At 36.7% G+C, this 22,459-nt stretch overlaps 1 protein-coding gene across 1 annotated transcript in view; it reads right to left on the bottom strand.

Annotated features, from left to right (window-relative positions):
* Positions 1 to 22,459, bottom strand: part of GRIA2 (glutamate ionotropic receptor AMPA type subunit 2) — a 380,491-nt gene that overhangs the window by 7,232 nt on the left and 350,800 nt on the right. The window lies entirely within an intron of this gene.

The following is a 22,459-nucleotide window of genomic DNA, read 5'->3' as shown; positions in this document are numbered from 1 at the left end:
AGCCAGTCTTTTTCTGTTCTTTATATAACTATCTATTTTTTGTGAAACTGATAACTTTTTTCCATCTCCAAGCTGTCAAATATTTATCCTCATGAGATATTTTCCCTTTTTGACACTGATTATTGTCTAACTATCTTAATTAAGGTACTCAATATTTCTAAACATTAAACGTTGTGTTGTCTTATGTTCACTGTAACATAGTAGTGTAGAACTAAAAGATATAGGGTTAGATGCTATTTTAGAAAAAAAGCTTATTGCAAAAGACAAGAAAATAAGGTGCAACAATATTGAATAATCTCACATATCACTTTGGATTCAATATCAAGTAAAAACACAAACACCCAGAAATATACATTTCTGTAAGACTATGTTAATAAGTGACTCAATTTTAAGAAATGTACATATAGGTGATGATAAAGGAGATTTGAGAGTAGTAAGATGACTTCCAGGTGCTACTGCTCATAGAGATTTAAATTGTATTTCAAGAATTATTAAGGCAGCTAGAAAGGACAGGGAGTTAGATTAATTGATCACCTGGTACAAATGATCTGGCTAGCAATGATGTTGTTGCTGTGCAAAAGGAATTATTTAATTAGGAAATTGTTTAGATCATGTGGCTTCTTCTATTTCTTTTTCTGCTGTTTTTTTTATCTGTGTTTGAAGTAAGAAGTAAGAAGAATGCCGTGTATAACAGAATTTAACTCTTGGTTACAGAAGTAGTGGAGAGACAGATTATATGGTTTTGTTAGCCACCAAAGCCCTGTTTGGCTTGATACTAGATTGTATAAGAAGGATGGTTTGCATTTGGGTTTTAAAGGGACAGGAGTTCTGAGTAAAGAATTTAAAGACTGCATAAGTGACAATTTAAACTAGAGAAGGGGGCAGTGTTAAAATATCCAACTGCCCCACAGAATATGACAAAACTGTTTACCAAGGTTTACATTCTAATTTATTTAATGATAAAAAAACTACATTTGTGAGTAATAGATATGTGCAATTCGTTTCGGATCGATTTGGAAATTCGGCAAATTCGGAGATTCGGATTGAACCGATTTTCCGAATTAAAATACTGCCGAATTTACCGAATAAATCCGAATTAGTTCGGATTTATTCGGTAAATTCGGATGGCCATGGATTACACTAGTATTGTACAGTATATTAGGTTATATCACTCTGCTATGGGTTACACCTAATATACAGTACATAATACTAGTCTAATCCCACCTAACACTTACCGAAATTCCGAATTTCTGAACCAAAACAAATCCAGCCGAATTTCTTCGAATCCGAATGAATCTGAAACGAATCGATTCAAAATTTTCCGAATTCAAATCGATCCGAACCGAAATTCGAAAAATTCTGAATCGATCCGAACCGAACCGAATTTTTTCGCCATGCACATATCTAGTGAGTAAGGCTTTGAAAAATATAAGAAAGGGATATAATGACCATGGAAAAGGATCTAACAATTCTAGTAATGTTCTTTGTGCAATGAGCACAAATGTGTGCACTTTAGTAAATAAACTACCTGAAAATACTGCAATAATGATTTGTGATAAGTTAGATTTGGTAGCTGTAACAGAGACATGGTAAACTTATTCTCATGACTGAGACATAGTCATACCTGGTTACTTTTTCTTTACAAAAAATAGAGTAGGAAAAAAGGGGGGAAGAGTGGCTCTGTATGTGAAAGAAAATATTAATGTACCTGAAAGTGTAAAAACCAATTTCAATGTAGAAAGTGTTTGAGCAACTACAGAAACTGAAGGGAAACAGGTGTTTAGAATAAGGGTAGTATATAGACCTCCATTACAGGCTGAATTACAGGTTGAATTAGATCAACTATTAGCTGGTGAAATTGCCAAAATTACAATGAAGGACAAGGTTATAGTAGTGGGTGACTTTAATGTACTTTATGTAGACTGGGAGGTAACAGATTCTAAATCAACTAGAAGTAAGTATATACTGGAATCTTTGCAAGAGGAATCTCTTTTAACAACTGGTAAAAGAACGAGCATGTAAAGGATGTATATTAGGTTTAGTACTAATAAACAGTGATATAGTATCTGATGTGTCTGTGGGTGAGACCTTAGACTTTAGTGATCATCAATCTGTATGGTTTAATATTCAGACAAATGTATTGTGCAACCATACTAAAACAAGTTTTAGATTTTAAGAAGGCTGATTTTTCTTACATGGGCAAATACCTAAATGATTCTATAAAAGGAATTACACAGATTACATTCAACAAAACACTGTATCAGGCTTATTTGTAAAAGTAAAAGAAAACCAAAATGGTTTTCAAAAAAGTAGCTCACACAGTTAAGACAAAAATTAAAGTCTATAAAAAATTCAAACACACTGGCTCAGAAGAGGATAGGGAAAAAGCAAGAACCCAACAAAAAATGACAATGCAGTCAATCAGAAAAGCTAAAGCTGATGCAGAAGATAGTAAAATCAATAAAATGGAGACATAACCTTCTTTAGATATTTCAGTGGAAAAAGAAAAACTAGGGAAGGGATAGTAAAACTAAAGACTAAGTATGATAGAGTAATGGAAGGAGATTAACAAATAGAAAACTGTATAAATTATTACTTTTTTCACTCTTCACAGCAGATTGTAAAGATAGGGAAATTCTATTAAGCAATGTTACTTTAAATGATAATGTGGGTAGTACTTCTCTTTTTACAGAGATAGAAGTTTCAAGGGCTTTATTAAAAATAAAAGTAAATACGTCTGTGGGTTCAGATAATATTCATCAAAAAGTTTTATTTAATCAGTCACTGTTAACAGGAGTTGTTCCAGAAGATTGGAAAGTTGTTAATGTAGTCCATCTTTAAAAAAAGGTAGTAGGGAAGATTATGCTTACTATAGGCCAGTCAGTTTGACTTTGATTACAGGGAAATTAAGGAAACTCTTTTAAAGGATAGACTTGTGTCTTACCTTCAGGCAAACAACTTAGAAGACAAGGACAGGATGGTTTCACTGCTGGAAGATCATGTCAGACTAATATAATTGATTTCTTTAACCATGTAACTAAATTAATAGACCAGGGAGGAGCCGTAGATATTGCGTACCTAGACTTTAAAAAAGCATTTGATGCTGTCCCACACAACAAACTTATTCACAAAATGTGTTGCCTTGGAGAAGATGCTAAGATAACAGAGTTGATGTTCCAGGAGGAGTGGATCAAATGAGCAGTGTTATTAAAAAAATGGAGGTGTAATTAAAAACTGGAGGGCTGAGCAAATAAATGAGATCTAAAATTCAACATTATCAAGAGCAAAATTATGCATATAGGATCCAAAAATTCAAAGGCCAATGATAGTCTCAATGGTACATTACTTACTGTAACTAAACTTGTGAATTATTATTTCAGATGATTTAAAAATTGGTAGACAATGCAGAAGTGCAACCAGTATCGCCAGTTAAATACTTGGTTGCTTCGTGAGAGGTATTATATCAAAAATAGCAGTTTTTTATGCAACTTTATAGATTGCTAGATTGGCTTTATCTGGAATATTGTGCACAGTTCTGGAGACCATATTTCCAGAAGGATATAAATAAACTATAAATTGTCCAAAGTAGGGCTACTGAAATGGTACATGGTCTAAAATATAAAACAAATAGAGAAAGACTCTTTGATCTAAATATGTATAGTTTAGAGGAGACAAGGGAAAGAGAGGACATGATAGAAACCTTCAAATATATGAAGGGACTTAATAAAGTGGAAGCTGAAAGCATTTTCCCCAAAAAAAGAAATACCAAAACAAGGGGTCATAATCTTAAATTAGAGGGTAGCAGATTCAGGAGAGGGCTAAGTTCCAAGTGGCATGATAACTGTTGCTGAAAAAGAACATGTATTACAAGTTGAAAGTAAACGCAATCACATTTTATGGTCATAAGGTTAGCGTTACTGAAACCTTGTCGGAAAGGGTAGTGCATTAAGAAAAAGTTAAATAACACACAACATAAATACATTCAAAATTACAGTTACACTCATATAAACACTATCTGATAAAAAATATTCATGTATTAGTGTATATACAGTATATATATATATATATATATATATATATATATATATATATATATATATATATATATATATATATATATATATATATATATATATATATATAATGTGTGTGTACAGATTATTTAAGCATTTATGTGTTTTACTGTATATTTACTGTACATGTGTAACATCCAAATGCATATTTCTATATATAGTCATATAAATCTATACCTGTATATCTATTCCTATAGATATAAAGGTATAGGTATCTATTTTACATTAATAGTATCAGCTATATATAGAAATATATTTTTAATAATAAAAAAAAATTATATGTGAAGAACATAGGTGTGTAAATTTTGCATATCGCGCATTGGAGTTCGAGCTTTAGGAATAAAGCAGTGTCTGGTTAGCGCACATGAAGAATTACTAATCTTATATTGCATTATTGAAATATTAAATATAAAATAAAAATATTATAAAAAAATATTATAGATACTGTAAAAAATGCTAAATGATCCATATCCATAATATTTTCTAATAATTATTATAATTTAATATTTCAATAACGCAATGTAAGATTAGTAGTTCTTCATGTGCACTAACCTAACACAGTGATTTAGGTCTATCATGGTGTTGGGTTATCACACATGAAGAAAAGAATTGCTAACCTCAATGTGTGTTATTGAAAAATGTAAAAAATATTTAAAATTATTATATATACTATAATAATTTTTTTTTAATATATATATAATATAAATATACTGTATATTCTATGGATTATTTAGATTTTTTATAGTATGTATAATGTATTATGTCTCCAAGACTAACAGCAATAAAAAACAATGTTGTAAAAGTATATGTTGAACTTAATAATAATGATGCATCTGTGACTATTCTATTTACCGTTTAATTTTTTAGAAATCACTTATGTTTTACGATTACTGTTAATGCATTATTTGGATATTGTCATTAATGCACATTTACAACAAAAAGTCTCTTATATTTTCTCTTTAGTGTGGACAGATACAAACTGCCCAAATATAAAACAATACTGTGTTAACTGGGTATGACATTTGGAACAAGATTTTAGATTGTTCTTATCTATAACAGGAAGGTATTTCTATATCCAATAGAACATAATAACCTTGGACTTTCATACGATGTGCACCAACCACAGTGGATCAAAAGAATTACACATAGTAGAGCAATCTTTAAAGGGACATTATATTGTAAAATAGTTTTCCCTTAATATATTTCCAATAACTTAATTGCACTGCAGAGTATAAAATGTATGAGAAATTGCATTTTCAGGTTTATTTGTGAATATAAAATAGCTGATTTTGTACTTTGAAACCACAACCTATTAAAATGGGTTGAGCTTGCAGGTCAAATCAGATCTCACTATTTTATCACTTTGTGTACAAACACAAATAGTTCCTTATCTTATATCTGTTTGTAAACCAGCGCTCAATATTCAAAAGCTCTGCTCCACTATGGAGAGAAATCATGTAAAATCTGTGGGATTTTTTTTACACCTCATATTGTAATATAGGTGTCTCTCCTTCACATTAAGAACCCTGCATAGAGAGATTAATATCTTTCTAATTAAAATTTGTGTTTCTAAAAATTTTTTAGGGACCTCTCCATTTTGAGGAGATGTCTTAGAACATCTCACCTGAGTAGCGAGCTTTTGAATATCAGACCCTTATAAAGAATAAAGTAAAATTAACATATTATTTAACTTTGCTACACCCCATTGACAGTGTAATTTCTTCTATGTTTACACAGCTTGTCAATAACCTATACTTAAGTATAGAAACTTTCAGTATAGGTAGGGATACCACAGGCTAAATCAGCTATTTCAAATGCTGAACTAAGGGTAAAGGAGCTAATTGTAAACAATTTAATACACTCCAGCAGGTAAAATAGGTAATTGGGAACTAATTAAGGGCCAGATTAGAAGTTGAGCATTATTTAACCCTTCTCAAAAAAACACCCTACTCGCGCACAAACCTGATTGCATATTCTCAAATGCGCTAACCCGTCATGAAAATATGAATATTTCACATTCCAATGTTTTTCACATAGCAGAATATGTTCTATTTATTCATAAATACTTATTTCTATACACATCGGATGTTTTTTTTGCACAAACGCCTTATTGATACCCCTGGGTGACCAATTGTTGCTGGAATTGGCTCTATTCTTAGTATTCAGACCAATTTTTGGATAAGGTGTTGTCCCATTTTGTAACTCAAGGGAAATCTTAAAAAATACTGCACATATTTTTGTCTAAATTGCAACAGTTTCAAGATTTGGATGACACTGTTGTGTTGGCCACTTGGAATGTTACCTCTCTGTACACTGTTATTCCACATGATGTGGGTGTGACTAGTGTGCAGGCTGCATTGCAATCTGGCTGGCAGTACAGTGACACCCAGGTTCATTTTCTGAGTGAGTTTTTGTTATTCATTTTGAAAACAACTTTTTCATATTTAAAGGTACATTTTACATGCAAAAAACTGGCATTGCGATAGGGTCTTTTTCACCCCATCATATAAATGCAATGTGGTGGACACTTAAGAAGAAAAGGTGGTGTTTACAAATCCATTGTTTAACCCTTTCGTGACAGGGTTAAAGTGTCTACATCGGAACACCTGTTCCGATGTAGACAAATTGAAACTACGCGATCGTGCATACGATCGCGAGATTTCAATTATTGGATCGCATCTGGGGGGCGTCCCTACAACCCTAGGAACGCCCTCCAGACCGCGATCAAGTCCTTGAAGCGCAGAAGGCTTCAGGACAGCCGTTTGATATGACGTTCTATTCCGTCATAACGGCTTTAAAGCCCAGTGTAAATATGACGGAATAGAACGGCATAACGGCGTTAAAAGGTTAAGCAATGTTGTCTGGGGTGGTTCCGCTACATTAATGACTTGTTTGTTGTGGTGGGGCATCCTAGAAATACTTTTAAAACTTTAATTGAGAGGTAGGTTCCCTTTATAAAATCTAGTATGAAAAGTGATGTAAGTAGGATTTATTTCCTAGATACTATGGTACACAAAGACAGGGAAGCCCTGCAAATAAATCTTTATATTAAACCTACTTATTGCAATACTTTGCTCCATAGACAGAGTTTCCACCCCCTGAAAGTATTTAAGAGTTTCCCTAAATCCCAACTAATGCGTGTCAACAGAATAGTATCTGAACCAGTAATTAGGCAGAGTAGATCTAATCAAATGAAAGAAAGGTTTATCAGGAGTGGCTATAATCAACAAGATCTTACAACAGTTTAGGGAGAGTTGGATAAGAATCCTGTCAAAACTAGGGAGGGCAATTTACACAGATTGACATTTGTTTTTCATACAACACGAGTGATAAAATATTCAGGATTATCAGAAAAAAATGGTTCCTATTAGAAAATACCAAGGGCCTCATACAGAAAAGGTTACACTACAGGTAGAAGGTTGGTGCATGCCAATAAAACCCCCCAGCCAAATGACACAGGTAAAAGGTTCTTTGGTAAAACAAAACAAGGTACATTTCCTTGCTTAAATTGTGCTCAGTGTAACAGGGTGGAATGATTTCATACCCATATACAGGCAATAAATGCGTTACTTGGGTATTTCACATGCAATTCCACGTAAGTGGTATACGCACTTAAATGCATGTATGGCCTCTTCGATGTACAAGAGACCACCCACGGTGTCTGCTAACATAAGTCTACCATTAGAAATGAGGTTAAGGCCCACCTCCCTGTAACTGTTAATTTTTTGGAAATGAGCCATTAGGATAGCCAATTGATCGTATTTCAATTTGTAATGTAATGTAATGTTAGATTGCCACTGCTAATCTGGCACTAAAGGGGAGAACATTTTTGGGTAAACAGTCCCTTTAAATTCTGATATGTACAACTGAAAAAGATCTAAGCAGCGGTCATAAGACCGCTGCTCCTTAACTCGTCCGCCACCTTTGAGGCTGCGGACAGCAATCATCTCGATCGTATCCTATCGGGATGATTGACACTTTTTTCTAGCGGTCAATTGACCGCGAATGGGCAGGGGGCGGTATTACAAAAACATTTCACACAAAATGCTTGTGCAATGATAAATGCAGACATCTTATGCTGTCGGCATTTAGCGATGTCCGGCGGAAATGATCCGCTACAGCAGATCATGTACGCCCAACAGTTGATAAATCGGCCCCATAAAGTTGTTTTTATTTGCTATTTGTTATTTCAGTAAAGACATGTAAATAAGGGAAATTCTTAATGTGTAAAATGGTTACATGGATTAGTTTTGCTAGAAAATATTTCAGTACAAAGTGTTCTCGTAATAGGAAAATATTTTGAAAAGTGATATGAAAATTATGCTTTAAAACAACAATGGCTTTGTATTTCAAATCCAAACTGTTTTCAAAAGCAATATACAACAGTTACCATTTGCTCAAGTGACCATGTTCAAAGCTAAATATGTTGAAACAGCAAACTCAGAATCCGTAATTAAAGCAGCAGTATTGTATAAATTGTAGAACTGCTGGCAATCTGTTCTGATTTTGAGACATACAGACTTTTTAAAATAATAAAAGGGATTAATCAAACAGTTAATGTATTAGCAGTTTATATTCAAACTTTGCTTAGAGAACATATATATATATATATATATATATATATATACATAGTATGCATACATATATATCATTTATGCCTTTAAGAGTATTGCCTTTAAGAAAACATAACTTATGCTTACCTAATAAATTTATTTATTTCACAGTGGTGAGAGCCCACAAGCCATGACATTTGGGATTAAACTTCTCAACTAGGAAGCAGACAAAAATTACCCATCACATGAAGAGTTTTAATCCCTCAGTCTGTCATATAGTCAAGAAAGAAGAAGAACAGAAGAGTAGGAAGAACAAAACAGGGCAATGAGGTGCATGAATAAAACGTCAGATAAAACTAACAATTGGGTGGGTCTCATGGACTCTCGCCACCATTAATGAAAGCAATTTATCAGGAAAGCATAAATTATATTTTCTTTCAAAAGGAGGTGAGCTGTGACATTTGGAATCCCATATCCAAGACATGGAGTCCATTATACCATGAAAAAGGTGGGACAAAAAAAAAAAGCAGGCACATTGTAGACCAGACACTGCTGCCTGAAGAATCTTCCTGCCAAAAGCAGCCCCCGAAGAAGCAAAAACTTTAAAATTATAAAGCTTTTGTAAAAGTATGGAGAGAATATATATAATATATATATATAATTATAAAATTATAAAGCTTTGAAAATATGTTCAATAGACACTTCATTTCTAAAAGCCCAATGATGAAATGATGTGGTGGGGATTTCCCCACATCTAAGTAAACCTTGCAAATCAGTTGCTCTAACCAGTAAACCAAGGTAACCACAGAAGTTTTTTGACCCTTATGTTGACCTAAATGAATAAACAAGGCCCTAACAACATTTAAATTGTGTAAGAGACATTCTTTATCATTCCTTGTAGAAGGACACAGAGAAGAACCCACAATCTCCTGATTGATATTAAGCGTGGAAACAACCTTTGGTTGTGTTCTCAACACTGCCTTGTCCTGATGGAACACTAAGGACCAGTGGAAAAATCTGATTGGCTGATTAAATCAGCCAATCAGATTCAAGTTCAATCCGATTGGCTGATCCAATCAGGCAATCAGATTGAGCTCGCATTCTATTGGCTGTTCCTATCAGCCAATAGAATGCAAGCTCAATCTGATTGGCTGATTGGATCAGCCAATCAGATTTTTCCTACCTTAATTCCGATTGGCTGATAGAATCCTATCAGCCAATCGGAATTCGAGGGACGCCATCTTGGATGACGTCATTTAAAGGAACCTTCATTCGGCGAGTAGGCATCGGTTGAAGAGGATGGATCCGCGTCGGCTGGAAGAAGATGGCTCTGCTCAGATGGATGAAGATAGAAGATGCCGCTTGGATGAAGATGTCTGCCGGTCCGGATGTCCTCTTCTGCCCAGATAGGATGAAGACTTCTGCTGCTCCGGATGTCCTCTTTTGGTCCATCGGTGCCCGGCTGGGTGAACCCAACTCAAGGTAGGGAGATCTTCAGGGGGTAGTGTTAAGTTTATTTAAGGGGGGTTTGGGTTAGAGTAGGGGTATGTGGGTGGTGGGTTTTAATGTTGGGGGGTTGTATTTTTTTTAACAGGCAAAAGAGCTGATTACTTAGGGGCATGCCCCGCAAAAAGCCCTTTTAAGGGCTGGTAAAAGAGCTGGTTACTTTTTAATTTAGAATAGGGTAGGGACCTTTATTATTTTGAGGGTTTTTTTATTTTATTAGGGGGCTTAGAGTAGGTGTAATTGGCCTAATATTCTTGTAATCTTTTTTATTTTTTGTAATTTAGTGTTTGTTTTTTTTGTAATTTAGTTTAGTTTATTTAATTGTATGTAATTGTAGGTAATTTATTTAATTAATTTATTGATAGTGTAGTGTTAGGTTTAATTGTAACTTAGGTTAGGATTTATTTTACAGGTAATTTTGTAATTATTTTAACTAGGTAGCTATTAAATAGTTAATAACTATTTAATAGCTATTGTACTTAGTTAAAATAAATTCAAAGTTGCCTGTAAAATAAATATAAATCCTAAAATAGCTACAATATAACTATTCGTTATATTGTAGCTATATTAGGGTTTATTTTACAGGTAAGTATTTAATGTATTTCATTAGATTAAAATTATATTTAACTTAGGGGGTGTTAGGGTTAGACTTAGCTTTAGGGGTTAATACATTTATTAGAGTAGCGGCGAGGTCCGGTCGGCAGATTAGGGGTTAATACTTGAAGTTAGGTGGCGACAACATTGGGGGGGGGGCAGATTAGGGGTTAATACTATTTATTATAGTGTTTGCAAGGGGGTAGTGTGGCGGTTTAGGGGTTAATACATTTATTATAGTGGCGGCGAGGTCCGGTCGGCAGATTAGGGGTTAATAAGTGTAGTTAGGTAGTGGCAATGTTGGGGGGGCAGATTAGGGGTTAATAAATATTATGTAGGTGTCAGCGATGTTAGGGGCAGCAGAGTAGGGATTCATAGGGATAATGTAGGTGGCGGCGGTGTGCGGTCGGCAGATTAGGGGTTAAAAATATTTATTATAGTGGCGGCAATGTGGGGGGACCTCGGTTTAGGGGTACATAGGTAGTTTATGAATGTTAGTGTACTTTAGAGCACAGTAGTTAAGAGCTTTATAAACCGGGGTTAGCCCATAAAGCACTTAACTACTGACTTTTTTTTGCGTCTGGAGTCTTGTCGGTAGAGGCTCTACCGCTCACTTCAGCCAAGACTCTAAGTACCGGCGTTAGGAAGATCCTATTGAAAAGATAGGATACGCAATTGGCGTAAGGGGATCTGCGGTATGGAAAAGTCGCGGCTGGAAAGTGAGCGTTAGACCCTTTCCTGCCTGACTCTAAATACCAGCGGGCAGCCAAAAGCAGCGTTAGGACCCTTTAACGCTGCTTTTGACGGCTAACGCAGAACTCTAAATCTAGGCGTTAAGAAATGATACTTTGCTACAATGTAAAGTAGTGAATTTACAGCCTGTATAACATTGTAAATTTGCTGTCCCCTCAAAATAACTCAACACACAGCCATTAATGTCTAAACTGTTGGCAACAAAAGTGAGTACAACCCTAAGTGGACACGTCCAAATTGGGACCAAAGTTTTAATATTTTGTGTGGCCACCATTATTTTCCAGCACTGTGTTAACCCTCTTGGGCATGGAGTTCCCTAGAATTTCACAGATTGCCACTGGAGTCTTCTTCCACTCCTCCATGATGACATCACAGAGAAGGTGGATGTTAGAGACCTTGCGCTCCCCCACATTCCATTGGAGGATGCCCCACAGATGCTCAATAGGGTTTAGTTCTGGATACATGCTTGGCTAGTCCATCACCTTTACCCTCAGCTTTTTTAGCAAGGCAGTGGTCTTCTTGGAGGTGTCTTTGGGGTCGTTATCATGTTTGAATACTGCCCTGTGGCCCAGTCTCCGAAGGGAGTGGATCATGATCTGCTTCAGTATATGACAGTACATGTTGGCATTAATGGTTCCCTCAATGAACTGTAGCTCCCCAGTGCCAGCAGCACTCATGCAGGTCCAGACCATGACACTCCCACTACCATGCTTGACTGTAGGCAAGACACACTTGTCTTTGTACTCCTCACCTGGTTGTTACCACACACGCTTGACACCATCTGAACCAAATAAGTTTATCTTGGTCTCATCGGACCACAGGACATGGTTCCAGTAATTCATGTCCTTATTTTGCTTGTCAGCAAACTGCTTGTGGGCTTTCTTGTGCATCATCATAGAAGAGGCTTCCTGTCAGGGTTTTTTCCCTGTTGTGTTTGCCATGTGCTGCTGGCAGCCATTTTACTTACCTCTCTTCCTGACTATGGTGCATTGTGGGGGATGCTGCTCATTTCCTGCAGTTCCTTTTATGGCCATGCTGGTGTGCATCATCCATGTGAGACAGGATGCAGTCTCAGAATTGTGATGTCATCACTTATTATTTAAAGGGCCTCTGCTCAGTATGCTTTGCCTTTGCGTTGTCTCAGACCTGTTTGTGAGAGTTCCTGTGTATTACCTGGCTGCATGACGTCCTTCCTGGTTCCTGATCCTGGCTTGTTATTTGACTTGTGGACTTTTTATTATTTTTGCTTTTAATAAAGGTTTGATTATTTTTGCACTTCTCGTCTCAGTCTGATTTCTGGCACCCTGACACATCATTCTTGGATGACAGCCCTGCAGACCAATTTGATGCATTGTGGTGTATGGTCTGAGCACTGACAGGCTTATCCCCCCACCCATTCAACCTCTGCAGCAATGCTGGCAGCACTCATACATCTATTTCCCAAAGACAACCTCTGGATATGATGCTGAGCATGTGCATTCAACTTCTTTGGTTGACCATGGCGAGGCCTGTTCTGAGTTGAACCTGTCCTGTGAAACCACTGTATGGTCTTGCCCACCGTGCTGAAGCTCAGTTTCAGGGTCTTGGCAATCTTCATATAGCCTAGCCCATCTTTATGTAGAGCAACAATTCTTTTTTTCAGATCCTCAGAGAGTTCTTTGCCATGAGGTGCCATGTTGAACTTCCAGTGACCAGTGAGAATGATAACACCAAATTTAACACACCTGCTCCCCATTCACACCTGAGACCTTTTAATACTAACGAGTCACATGACACCAGGGAGGGAAAATCGCTATTTGGACCCAATTTGGACATTTCCACTTAGGGGTGTACTTACTTTTGTTGCCAATGGTTTAGACATTAATGGCTGTGTGTTGAGTTATTTTGAGGGGACAGCAAATTTACACTGTTATACACTTACTACTTTACATTGTACCAAAGTTTCATTTCTTCAGTGTTGTCACATGAAACGATATAATAAAATATTTACAAAAGTGTGAGGGGTGCACTTACTTTTGTGGAATACTGTATATACACACTCACGGCCACTTTATTAGGTACACCTGTTCAATTGCTTGGTAACACAAATTTCTAATCAGCCAATCACAAGGCAGCAATGCAATGCATTTAGGCATCTAGACGTGGTGAAGATGATTTTGCTGAAGTTCAAATCGAGCATCAAAATGGAGAAGATTGGGGATTTAAGTTACTTTGAACGTGGCATTGTTGTTGGTGCCAGACGGGCACGGCATGAGTATTTCACAAACTGCTGATCTACTAGGATTTTCACACACAAGCATCTCTAGGGTTTACAAAAAATGGTCCTAAAAAGAGAAAATATCCAGTGAGTGGCAGTTATGTGGACGACAATGCAATGTTGATGTGAGATGTCAGAAGACAATGGGCAGACTGGTTCGAGATGAAAGAAAGGCAACATTAGCTCAAGTAACCACTTGTTACAACCAAGGTATGCAAAATACCATCTCTGAACAAACAATACGTTGAACCTTGAAGCATATGGGTAACAGCACCGTCTGCCACTCCTGTCAGCTAAGAACAGGAAACTGAGGCTACAATTCGCACAGGCTGGTGGTGGTGATGTAATGGTGTGGGGGAAATTTATTGGCACACTTTCGGCCCTTTAGTACCAATTAAGCATAATTTAAATGCCACAGCCTACCTGAGTATTGTTGCTGACCATGTCCATTCCTTTATGATTACACAGTACCCATCTTCTAATGCACCATGTCACAAAGCTCAAATCATCTCAAACTAGTTTATTGAACATGACAATTATTTCACTGTACCCCAATGGCCTCCACATTCACCAGATCTCAATCCAATAGAGCACCTTTGGGATTTGCATCATGGATGTGCTGCCGACAAATCTGCAGCAACTGCGTGATGCTACCATGTCAATATGGATTAAAATCTCTGAGGAATGTTTCCATCACCTTGTTGAATCTATGCCACAAAAAAATTAAGACAGTTCTGAAGATAAAAGGGGTCAAACCCGGTACTAGCAAGGTGTACCTGAGTGCTCATATACTATAAGAATATGTTTATGCTGTAACCATAAAGTTTATGTCTTTTGATATTTTAACTTTTAACTCCTTATTATGTGAATGTATTTACCTATATATTTACATGGATGGTTTGCATTTTTACACATAGAAGGGCATTGTATATAATAAGTAACATTTTGGGTATACATTTACTAGCTACCTTTTAGTCTTGGTGAGTTTGTAGCAACTTTCCACAGGTGTTTTCTCTGTATCAAGTGGATGACAGTGAAATATAAAAATAAATACCAATGGTTTCAAATTTAAAAGAGTGCTGAATTACCTTACTTTTGGAGTCAAAGGAGGATTATTCCTTTTCCCCATATCTCTCTTCCAAAAATGTATTAAAATAACTATTTTAAGGGTCTGCACCAAATTTCCTGAGATTAGAAATTGGAAAGTACATACTATGGGTTAAAACTATGATAGTAAAGATGAAAAGGTCTCTCTTCACTAATTTGGATTATATATATATATATATATATATATATATATATATATATATATATATATATATATATATATACAGTCAGTTGTATGCAAAAGTTTAGGCACCCCTGACAATTTCCATGATTTTCATTTATAAATAATTGGGTTTTTGGATCAGCAATTTTATTTTGATCTATCAAATAACTGAAGGACACAGTAATATTTCAGTAGTGAAAGGAAGTTTATTGGATTAACAGAAAATGTGCAATATGCATCAAAATGAAATTAGACAGGTGCATACATTTTAGCACCCTTGCCATTTTGTTGATTTGAATACCTGTAACTACCTAGCACTGATTCATTGGAACACACAATTGGCTTGGTGAGCCCATTAAGCCTTGAACTTCATAGATAGGTGCATCCAATCATGAGAAAAGGTATTTAAGGTGGCCAATTGCAAGTTGTTGTTCTCTTTGACTCTCCTCTGAAGAGTGGCAACATGGGGGCCTCAAAACAACTCTCAAATGACGTGAAAACAAAGATTGTTCAACATTATGGTTTAGGGGAAGGCTACAAAAAGCTATTGCAGAGATTTAAGCTGTCAGTCTCCACTGTGAGGAACATAGTAAGGAAATGCGAGACCACAGGCACAGTTCTTGTTAAGGCCAGAAGTGGCAGGCCCAGTAAAATATCAGAGAGGCAAAGGCAAAGGATGGTGAGAACAGTCAATACAGCCCACAGACCACCTCCAAAGACCTACAACATCATCTTGCTGCAGATGGTGTCACTGTGCATCGTTCAACAATTCAGCGCACTTTGCACAAGGAGAAGCCTTCTCTTTGCACATGCCACAAACAGAGTCGCTTGAGGTATGCAAACACACATTTGGACAAGCCAGCTTCATTTTGGAAGAAGGTGCTGTGGACTGATGAAACAAAGATTGAGTTATTTGATCATGACAAGGGGCGTTATGCATGGCAGCAAAAGAACACAGCATTCCAAGACAAACGCTTGCTACCCACAGTAAAACTTGGTGGATGTTCCATCATGCTGTGGGGTTGTGTGGGAATCTTGTTAAAGTGTGGGAATCTTGTTAAAGTTGAGGATCGCATGGATTCCACTCAATATCAGCAGATACTTGAGAATAATGTTGAGGAATCAGTCACAAAGTTGAAGTTACGCTGGGGTTGGATATTTTAACAAGACAACAACCCAAAACACTGCTCAAAATCTACTCTGGCATTATAATATCTAATATACAAAACCAAATATAAAAATATACAGAAAAATAAGCTAGGTCAAGTGAATAGCAGAGGCCCTTATATATCAATACATCAGTAGCAAATTAACAATAGGATAAAACAAAGCCACTACACCCCAGCTGCACACAGAACCCCCTTGGTAAAGACCAGGGAGGAAAGACCTGGGCAGTAAGATTAATAGGGATCTAAGTGGAACATGCTATTCTAGAAGTTATAGACTCAGGCTAGTACAGGATGAAGGCAAAGTGCTCATACATATAGAGCCAGAAGCGTAAGCAAGCTTAGAATACATCAAGCATTAGTAGGCAAATACACATGTTGTTAGCTGCAGACAAGGCACAATAGAGCTGTAAGCAACGTTTTCAACATAATAAGGTTACTTTCAAGGAATGAGCAACCCTCCACAGTGTGGAATACGAGAATAATTGGATAATCACAGTCAGAAGAAAGAAAGCTATACTCGTAATTCAAAGTGCTCTATCCGAGTGGAGACTGCAACACTTATTTGTCTTCACTGTCTGCGGTTGCCAGACATAATCTGAAGCCATAGGTCAGCTCCTCCAGTGCCTCAACAGACCTGTATGCCAATGAACTCTGTCAAACATAAGCGGCATGCAGGAAAAGTAAGATCAGATGTGCAGGGTGTGGTCACTTGTCACTAGCTACCAATGTCTATGCGCGTTTTACCCCCTACGTCACTTGGTAGACGGGGCTTCCTCAGGGCTAGTTGGTTCATCTCCGTCTGGAGAATAAATGCTGTGACATGCTCCGCTTATAGGACAGGTGAAAGAATACATTGAAATATGTATTTAAAAACATATATACATAAAGAAAGAAGCAGTGTTTCTCAATTTAACCATTTCATAGTTTAGAGAAAGGTTTACAATGTCAAGTCAAGCAATGAGTTTTTATGCTGATAGTTAGTTCATACTTAGGCATTTAGAGTAACCAAATGAGAGTAGGAGTAGGGAACAATCAGAGGAACAGAAATTAAAGGGATCAGTAATTACCCTATATAGCTAGACATATGTAATTTTACGTTCATGCCATATGGTACCAGGGTTCTGAGAGTATTTATCCATTTGCATTCTTTATGCAAAAGGCATCTGTCCTGATCGCCTTCTCTGCCATGCAGGAGACCCTTATCAATGCCCGTGAATTTTAGGCATTCAGGATCATTGCTATGTCTCAATTGGAATTGTCTAGCCACACTACTTACTCTGTACCTTGTATTTTACATAATCTCTATGTTCCTTAATTCTGTATTTAAAGACCCACTTTGTTTTCCCAACATAATAGCTTGGGCAGTTACTTTCAATGAGGTATACAACCCCCTCAGTATTGCAATTAAAAAAAATCTTAATTGGAAGTCCTTCTCACTATTCCCTGTAAAGGTTTCTGCTCTTTTTCATAAAGTCACAGGTCACACATTTCCCATGTGGAAAATTACCTATGGGAAGACGACTTTTTAACCAATTGCCTTTATAAGGAGTGAGAATAAACTGACTTTTGACTAGTTTGTCACATAGGTTTGGAGCCTATCTATCTATCTATCTATCTATCTATCTATCTATGTATATATCTATACCTAAATATAATCATGTATATATATATATATATATATATATATAGTTGTGCAAAAAAAATCATATATATATATATATATATATATATATATATATATATATATGTGTGTGTTTATGAATAAATAGAACATATTAATCTATGTAAAGAACATTTGAATTTAAAATATATATATTTTCTTGTCTGGTTAGCGCACTTGAAAATATGCAGTTGTGTTTGCTCGTGAGTAGGGTGTTTTATTCCACTTTTTTTGCTCTTTTGACTTCTATGGGGGAATAGGTTATTGCGCATAATATTCTAAGTTCAGTTTTTTACACATGTCGGGTTAGTGAGTGAAAACAGTTTACTTTCAACTTGTAATACGAGTGATACCCGACACACGCAAACACTTTGTTAGTGCTCTAGCTAGATTGTTAAATGTCGCTCCACTTGTAATATGGACCTAAACTCACAAGACAAAGCAGAAAACTCAGTAACCCATCTTGCTAATAACATAACCAAAAGAAATAAGGTTTTCCAAGACAAAAGTTAGATATCCACATTGTTTATAGACTCAAAAGGATGAATTTGCAGGGATCTAAGAACTAGATTGAGATCTTATGGAGGAGAGGCTGCTCTACCAACTGGCCTTATTCTAACCAGAGCCTGAACAAACGTTTGGATATCTGGAATTCCAGCGTTTTTTTATGGTACAGAATGGAAAGAGCTGAAATTTGACCCTTCAAGGAACTGGCTGATATCTAAACCATCCTAAAGAAATTGTAAAATCCTTGGAATTCAAATGAATCCCACAAAAAACCCTGAGATTCCCACCAAGAAAGAAATACTTTCAAAGTCTTGTGATAATTGTTTCTGGTAACTGGTTTCCAAGCTTGAAAAATCATGTTAACAACTGACTCAGAAAACAAATGCTGAAGAAGAAGAAGTCCAATCTCCATGCCATAAAATTTAGATGTACAAAAGGACCTTGAGACAGAAGGTCTCAACATAACAGAAGTGGCCACGGTGGGGAAGTGGACATCTGGATTAGATCTGCACACCAGTTCTTGAGTACCCAGGCTGGAGCAATGAGAATTACCGGAGAGCCCTCCTGTTTGAGCTATAACTGGAGGAAACAGAATAAGGGGGGTAAAAGTATATCAGATGATAAGACCAAGGAACCACCAATGCATCTATGAGAGTAGCTTTAGAACCACTAATGTCAAACAATATCTCAGGAGTTTATGATTCAGATAAGATTAATCATGTTTATCTCTGGTCTCCCCAACGAGACACAATTTGATTGAAGCCTTCTTGGTTGAGAAACCACTGCCTGAATGAAACTTTTGACAGCTGAGTAAATCCTCCTCCAAGTTGTTGATTACTGGAATGTGAATGGCCGAGATTTTGCACTGATTGTGTTCCACCCAAGAAAGAATGTGAGAGACCTCCTTTACTGCCAGAGTACTCTTGGTTCCCTCCTGATGATTTATATAAGCCACTGCTGTGATTTTGTTGGACTGAAATCTAAAATAGGTCTCTCTCTTGAGAAGAGGCCAACTCTGACAGGTCTGGAAGATTGCTTGAAGTTTTAATACATTGATTTTTTAACCTTGCCTCCTGATGTGAGCAAATTACTTGCTCTTTCCAATACCCCCACACAGATCCCAGCCTGAAAGACTGGCATTGGTTGTGATTACTATCCATTAAGGTCTTAGAAAAAGTGCTCCTATGATTCTGGACCTGTGAGATATCCACCAGAAGAGATATTTTCTGGTTTTGTATTTCAGACAGATTGACTGAGATAAGTCTACATAATATCTTTTCCACTGACAGAGCATAGAGAGTTGAAGAGAACACAAGTGAAACCTTGCAAAATGGATGGCATCTGAAGCTGCAACCCTCAGACCTATAACTTCTGTACACTAAGAAATTTAAGTAAAACAGGAATCAGGATATCTGCACATGTTGTTTGTAACTTTTTTTTCTCCATCAAAAAGAGATTAAAAGACATAATCACTCCTAAAAATGTCACCCTGGTGCTTGGAGACAGAGAGCTCTTTGGAAGATTGATGTTTCACCTGTAATCTCTCAAAAACTGAATTAAAGTGTCTGTATGGAAAGAAGCCAGATGAAAAGAAGGAGCATGAATTAAGATGTCGTCCAAATAGGGAGCAACTGAAATCCTTCTTGTTCTTAAAATCTACAACAATGCTCCCAAGACTTTTGTGAAGATTTTTGGAGCAGTCACCAGCCCAAAAGAGAGAACAACAAACTGATTATGCTTGTCCAAAAATGCAAACCTGAGAAATTTGTGATGTTATATGTGAATAGGAATATGCAGGAAGTCATCCTTCAAATCTATTGTGGTTATAATTTGAAGATTATGAACCAACAGTAGTACTGTGTGAATTGTTTCCATTTTGAAAGTAGGAACCCTCAGAAATTTGTCTAGAATGTACCTTCCTTCTTTGGTACTATGAAGAGATTTGAATAGTACTACAGGCGTTGTTCTGAATTTGGAACTGACACAATTATTCCTATGCATTCTAAGTCTTAAACACATTAAAGGTTAGCTGAAGCTTTCACTGGATTTTTGGGAACATGGGACAGAAGGAACCTTCCTCAAGGTGGACTACTTCGAAAACCCACTCTGTAGCCCTCTGAATTTAGGTTTAATACCCAGTAGCTCTGAACAGATTTGAACCAAGCCTGCTGAAACAGGTTCAATCTGCCCCTTACCAGAAATGACTCTGGTATGGGGGCCACAACTTCATGCTAACTTGGATGAAAAGGAAGGGGATTTCTTTGACTGCTTTAAATTGTTCCAAGAACCTCCTGGTTTCCAGGATCATTTGAAAGAGTCTGATTTTTTAGTTGAAGAAGACAAGGTACCTCTGATTCCTTGATTGATGAAAGTAATGAAAACAAATTGCTCTTGCCTTATTCTTGGCCCTCTTGTCCTAAGGTAAGAAGACTCCCTTACCACCCGTAAATGTAGCGATAATGGAATCCAGGCCCAGACCAAATAAGAACTTTCCTTTAAAAGAGAGATGCAAAAATCTAATTTTCAAAACCATATCAGCCAAACAAGTCTTCAGCCACAAAGACCTTCCAGCTATCAAAGCTAGAGTCACATTTTGCATTTAAATGAATAACATCCATAGATACTTTGCAAATAAAAGAATTTGCTATCCTGTACCTCCTCAAAGGACATTTCCTCTGAAACCAACTCACACAGGCTCCTGACACACAGGCAATGCTAACAGCTGGCTTGAATAAAAAAAACACTTGTAAGAATGCCTTCCTAAGATAGGCCTCCAGCTTTCTATCCATAGGATCTTTAAAGAGGTACTGTCCTCTAAAGGTATAGGGGCTCTTCTTGCCAGACTAGATATGGCAACATCCAGTTTTGTAATAATTTCCAAAGTTCTGAAAGAGTAGTAGAAACAGGAAACATATTTTTGAATTTAGGAGATGGGACATTGAAAGAGTGCAGTTAAAATAAACACGAAGCCCCTGATGCGGTCGCGTTTCACTTATACGCTTCCTCAGAGGGGGAGTCTGAAATTGACAGAGTGCAATCAGTCAATTTCAGACTATCTACTAAATTGATATTTTTATTTGTTGTTGTAACATTTGTTGTAACATTTGGTACATATTGTGGGAAGGATGGGGAAGGTATTTATAGCATATTTAGTGTAAAAATGTGCCTTATCTACCCTAATATAGGGCAATACAGAACACAGCTCCTAAATAGAGGCTCTTACTTTTACCTAATATCATTGATTTTTCCCCTCCTCCTCATATGGGATAAACAACCTAAAATCATCAACATTGAGGTACTTTATACAAGTCACAATTACAGAGTTGTGTTTTTAACTATTTTTATGGCACGCTAGATATAACTTCTATTTTTTCTGCCTTTTTTAACTACAACTAAACATAGAAACATAGAAACATAGATATTGACGGCAGATAAGAGCCATAGGCCCAGCAAGTCTGCCGACCTTACCTAACAGTATAAACTTATCTAGTTCGTAGGATAGCCCTATGCTTGTCCCATGCATTTTTAAAGTCCCCCACAGTGTTTGTTGCTACTACCTCTTGAGGAAGTTTATTCCATAAATCAATCACTCTTTCTGTAAAGAAGTGCTTCCTCAAATTACTTCTGAATCTACTACCCTTTAAAAGGTCTGGGAGGCATTCTGCTAAGAAGGGCTGTGTGGGGATTTGAACCTGTGACTCTGTGGTTGCTATTTCTGTTTGCTTACATGTTGAGCCACAGCCAGTTCTAGTAAAAGTTAAATTTTAAGTGGAAAAATATAAACTTTATGTGTAGAAAGAGCATACTTTTCCCGATTCTCTTAATAGGGTTTTTTTCTTTGATTTAAATGTTTTAATATGCTCTAAGCACACTCCGAGCCATTTACCTCTTTCTATATTATAGACAACAAGGTTAGCTGGGAGACATTAGCATTTTTGCCTTTTCCAGCAATTCTGGGATCACTTCCCTTTGTTTTTTTAGACATCCCCACTAGTTCTGCAAAGCAGATCCTGCGAGGCAATGCAGGGGCTATTAGAAACACCAATGCCCTCTCCTGTTTGATATGAGCAATGACTTGTGGAAGGAGAGCAAATGGAGGAAACAGGTATGCCAACCT

The sequence above is a fragment of the Bombina bombina genome, chromosome 2, assembly GCF_027579735.1.
Source record: "Bombina bombina isolate aBomBom1 chromosome 2, aBomBom1.pri, whole genome shotgun sequence".
NCBI classification, from domain to species: domain Eukaryota; kingdom Metazoa; phylum Chordata; class Amphibia; order Anura; family Bombinatoridae; genus Bombina; species Bombina bombina.
The sequence above is the reverse complement of the archived record's forward strand: the minus strand, read 5'-3'. Positions and strand labels throughout refer to the sequence as shown.